The following is a 5,547-nucleotide window of genomic DNA, read 5'->3' on the forward strand; positions in this document are numbered from 1 at the left end:
GGATTAACCAATGCCATAAACAGAAAAATAAGAAACAAAAGACAGAACAGGGTGGCACTGACCAATAGGCTTACAGTCTGAATGGAATAAAAAAGGAAAGAAGGCAGACTCTCTGGCTCCTGCCTGCCATGCCAGGAACTGTTTCTCCTATGCTGTCCCCTTCTGCCACGGTGTCCTGCTGTGGAACCAGCTGATTATAAGCTGAAACCTCTACATATTTTGAGCTGAAATAAATGTTTACCCCTTTGATGTGGGTGGGGAACAAAAACAAAGGAGCTGAGAAGATGGGCAGAGATTTGAGTCCTGCATTTCCAGCAAGGAAAGGTCAGCATGGACTTCTAAGACCTGTGTCTAGGGCAGGGCCTGGTGCTGCTTCCCCTCACATTTCTCAAGCAGAAGCAGCCTGTGGGTGCTTAGATCTCACACTGGCCCCTTCACATATCACAGTCAATTTCTGTGATCTAAAAACTTATGAGTTTAAAATGATCTATTACAGGAAACTAATACAACTGTGTGCAGTCCTAACTTTGTGACTACTAAAATTGCTTACTTAATAAGTCTGTTTTCTTCATTCCTACAATCCCAAGTTGTCATTTCATTGCAATTTTCTAGAATTTATGTAATATTTTCAGGTCTAATTAGTTTTATTGACAATATAATCTTTAAAAACTTAGCCCAAAATCATTCCTGCATCACTGTGATTTAAAATAAGAAACTATTGCCAATTAAGAAAGAATTGAAATTCCATACTGTGTTTAATTACTGCAGATTAAATTATACATGTAATATTTTAAACTTCACATAGGTAAAAAAATTGCCTTTTAATATAATCGTTGATAGGAGGATCATTGCCATTATAATAGTTGTTTCATTCTATATACATTCATTCATTTTCACCCATTCAAAGATATGAATGAATGCCTCTTATTTGTCTGACATGATAAATATTAACAGATATCAATGCAATGAATATCCTTACAAAACTGAAAAAATTCTAGAGCAAAATGACAATGTAATTGCATTAACTAAAAAGGATTTAAGGGACACCATAGAGACATGTGATGAGATATCTTAGTCAGTTTTAGATCAAGAAAGTCTTCCTGGAAAAACAATTTGTAACTTTGGACCTAATGGGTGAGTGGAAGTTACTATAGCAGAAAAGAGGGTAGAAAAGAGGGTAAAGATGTCAGAGGGTCAAGGTCAGGCAAAAGCATGATTACATTCAATGGCTGTTGCTTTAAATATGATAAAGGTCACCATAACCTATGTCACAGAAGTGGCACTGAAGGGGGAAATAATCACAAGAATTAACAGTTACATACAGAAAAATTCATTTGGACTAGCAATTGATTAAATGAGAACAGGAATGAATAAGAGAGAGAGGGGAAAAATTCCATCTGAGTTAGAGGATCCTGGCCAGGGCAAGTGAAAGACAGGAGTACAGGTGATAGAATAAACTTGGAAGCAAATGAACAAACTCATTTTCTAGATGGTTGAAATTCTTGTCCATAAATATTGAGAGACAGATGTGTAGTAATGTATTTACAGTCATAAGGTACAGTAGCACACACCTGTGATCACAGTAGTTGGGCACCTGAGGCAGATGGATCATTATGCATTTGAGGCCAGCCTGAGCTACATAGTAAGTTCAAGGCCAGCCTCAATTTAGCAGTGAGACCCTGTCTCAAGCTACAAAGAAATTAGTTATAATTATCTAAATTACAAAAGAAAATATCGCATCAGAAATTTCCAAATCGTAGCACATTTATAGCTTTGTCATGGTTTTGTGCTATAAATCACTGTTTTGATTTTCTGTGTATGCAGCACCAGATTATTTGGGCCTGAAAGTAATGAAAATGTTATTTCTGAGTTCTGCGCATTATTATCAGGCCAATAGGTTGTATAGAGCTAAAATCAAGGTGACAGTAGGGTGTTGTTTCCTGGTGGAGCTCTGGGAGAAAATTGTCACCTCCTCTTTCTCAGTTGTGCAGAATCTGCCAGTGACTAGCAGTGCCCCTCTTCTACCTTCTACACTAAAAATTTGCATCTCTCAGAGCTTCTCTTTGGAAGCTGTATCTCCACCTCATTTCTTCTTCTGCCTCTTTTCTCTCTGGATTCACTTTGAAGGACCTGTTTCTTCAGCCCTACGTAATCCCAATCTCACAGTCAGCTGACTGTCAAGGGAAACAATATCTGCAGCCTTCATTTACCTTTGCTAGCCCTCATAGTTCTTGGGGATTATGGCATGGACACCTTGGAACCATTATATTATATACTATGCAACTTTATTTAATCAGTCAAGGGAAGGGAGAGGACAGAATTTGTTTCAATACCGGAAGTCCCATGGGGAGTTGGTCACACAGGTGTTGGGGCAGAATACAACAAGGAGCTTTTAACTGTGATAAGCAAATACCAGCACTGATACATGGGGGGAGAAGAGAGGGAAGTTGGAAATTACCAATTTAGGACCTTGAGAAAAGGACCCCAGTGCTGTAAGGTTCATACTCCCTGAGGAAGGGGCACCGCTGTGTGGCATTACTTCCTTTCGAGGGTGCCATGAAGCTTGTTGAAGCAATATACAAATAAAACCTGGGGCTGAAATTAACTCCAGAGGTAAAATTGATGTTGGGGCACATGTTGACAGAACAGAGAGTGAAGGGATAGAATTCCTCCCACAATCTGCAAGCCTACTGTTACTCTCTTTTATCAGTGAAGGCAAAAATTAACATCCCAGTAGCAGCCCCACAGAACAGGTATGGAAGCAGATGTCTTTGTTCTGAGGAGAAAACTGATAACTTTGGCCACCAGAGATCACAGATGTGTGGACTCAAAGAAGAGAAGAAAATGCTGGTAGTAAAGACGAGACAGTGAGCAGAAGTTCTTCCCACTTCAGGGAGTTCCAGGAAGGGTACAGTCATGGGGAAAAAGCTGAACCTACATACATTTGTCCTCCTCTGGGGAGCGGAGGAGGAGTCACAAGGCTGTGGGGTGGGTTGTGGAACATCAACCCACTTTCTTAGGCACAGGATGCTAGCAATAAGCTTAGGCCTCTAGAATTCTGCACATTGCCATACTCAAGGCAAAGAATAGAACTGAAGGATTCTAGAAGTTACGATAGCCATGTGAGGGAGGGGGACAAGAAAGTGTAAAGAATTTTTAAGCCATGAAATCTAGACATAACCCCAGCATATTTTTCCAAATGCTGCTTGCAGTGAGCCAGTCCTCCGCAATTGTGACTCCAAAGGACAACTCTACAGCAGAGAACAGCAAAGTCCTGAAACCGTAGGATGTGGCTAAGGCTTCCTGTCTTCTTTGTTAGCTCAGAAGCCTATATGTAAGATAATAAGCGAATCCTCAAGAGACAAAGTTTAAAGCAAACCTAAACAAGATAATTATAAATCATCCAGTCTGTATTGTATCACCGTTGCCCCCATCTTCACAAAAATGTACATTTTATACAAATAAGAGGGATTTAAAAGTGGATCAGATCTACTGAATTATAAGGAAGTCATGTTTACATTAGGCAATGATGTCTGTAAGTGGCTGGACTTATTGTCCCTATGTATTAGGGTGGAGAGCTGATTTAAATTACTTTATTATAAGGATCTAGAATTCTGAAAATTTTGAAGAAAAAAATAAACCCTGGTTCTATTACTCCAAGCTACTCTCCCAGTAGTATACATTTCAAATGCAATTATTTGAAGCTTGCCTTTAAGTTGCATATTTCATATGTGTTTACTTGAAGGCATTTGAAGAGGCAGAGATTGCATAAGGAGGACGCATTGGTTAAAGTTCTCTGGAGAAAAAGAATTGAAAATTGTGCAAGGGAAATTATTGGACAGCTTTACAGGATCAAACTAGCAGGCTACAATTTCTGGCCACGTAGCAGAGAGCCGTACAATGCAATAGCTGCTCAGGCCAGAGTGAGACGGATCAAGGACTCAGTGCCAAACGAACACTGACGATCCCTGGAGCAGTGGTGGTGCCAGCCTGCACAGGAGGCCCAGAGGACCTGGAGTCTGATGCTCACAGGCAAAAGCAGGGGCGAAAGGTAAACCCTGTCATGTAGAATAGCTTCCAAAAACCTACAGCCACATTCTTCTTTCTTGCCTCTTCCTTCCACTTGGGCCACAAGACCAATAGAAGCCCCTCTCCAACCAAGCCTGCTTCTTTGAGCTCAGGTTGCTGAGCTGCATCCCAAGCATATCCAAAAAACCCCCATAGACAAACTCAGAAGTGTGCTCTACTAACATTCCAGGCACTTGTCAATCCCACAAGTTCAAAGGCTGGAACAGTCACAATCCCCCTTTCATGCCTTGAGCAGCAGGCACATCTCCTTACCACCTCCAGACACCACGGTGGGTTCCAAACTGTGCTTCATGTGCTACAACTGCCCTTCTTGTAAGTGGAAACACACTTATTTCCTCCCCCAAAGAGAAAGCCAAGTATTTTTAGGGGGATAATGCTTGCTCATTTCTTAACATACTGTGATTTAAGTGTTATAGTACAGATTTAGCAATATCCAATTTCCATTAATAAGTAAGCAATGTAACATTATATGACAATACAAGAGAACAAAACAAAACATATGCTTAGTGCATATATATATATATATATATATATGCATAAGTATATTAAAATACCAGAAAGAACTACTTGTGACCATTATAAACTTCATTTCTACAACCGGTTTTGTGATCATGATTGGTATGTACAGTTGCTTTGCACAATCATTCTGTATTTCCTTGGACTTCAAAAAGCATCTCAGAAGGTCTTGGTCCTTCACAAGGAGGGGCAACTTGTCCTTTTATCCCTGAAGTTTCTAAGAAGTTTGTCAACCTGTCTAGGCTTGGCTGTTGTATTTCCCACTGATCTTAATTACAGGTGTGATTTTTACTTGGAAATGAGATGTACTGCAATCTACATATACTTTATTTTACACTTACTAGTTTAATTTCCCAATAGTAGTCTGGACAAAACATTCCAGCAACACTGTAACTCGCTGTTGAGCTTGTAGACTCCAAGTTATGGAGAGACAAAAATGACCAGCACTCTCTTAGCTTCCAGTTCAAAAGAATTATTGTTGTGGTTCTTGAAAGAAGCCTTCCCTTCTCTAAAGCCAAGACTTCTAGGTCAGCAGATGTTAAGGTTGTGGGAATAGGAAGCAAAAATTTCATGCCCACTTCAGCAGCACATATACTAAAATTGGAACAATACAGAGAAGATTAGCATGGCCCCTGCGCAAGGATGACACGCAAATTCGTGAAGCGTTCCATATTTTAAAAAAATTGACTGGTGGAAAACTAGTAGCAGTAGTGATTGATACCATTCCAATTTCCATCCCTTAAATCCTGGACTATGGGAGAAAGAGCACCAAACATCAGACACTGATTCCGAGCACACATACCCAGAGAACCTTAGACAAGCCCTGCAAGATGTTGCCACCTAACTAATATTTTGACTAAGTATTGAAAGGGCCATTACACCTTTCTATCAATTGCCTCACTTTGGGATGATGGGGGCATGGTGATCCAAGCACATTCTGTG

The 5,547-nt window shown here is 40.2% G+C and overlaps 1 non-coding gene across 1 annotated transcript; it reads left to right on the forward strand.

Moving 5' to 3' along the window:
* The first annotated feature begins 5,175 nt into the window (after nt 1-5,175).
* Nucleotides 5,176-5,282, forward strand: LOC111816765. Its single transcript, XR_002821103.1, has one exon. It is a non-coding gene; the product is annotated as a U6 spliceosomal RNA (small nuclear RNA).
* The last annotated feature ends 265 nt before the right edge of the window (nt 5,283-5,547 follow it).

The sequence above is a fragment of the Octodon degus genome, unplaced genomic scaffold (assembly GCF_000260255.1).
Source record: "Octodon degus isolate 3935 unplaced genomic scaffold, OctDeg1.0 scaffold00039, whole genome shotgun sequence".
Lineage (NCBI taxonomy): Eukaryota > Metazoa > Chordata > Mammalia > Rodentia > Octodontidae > Octodon > Octodon degus.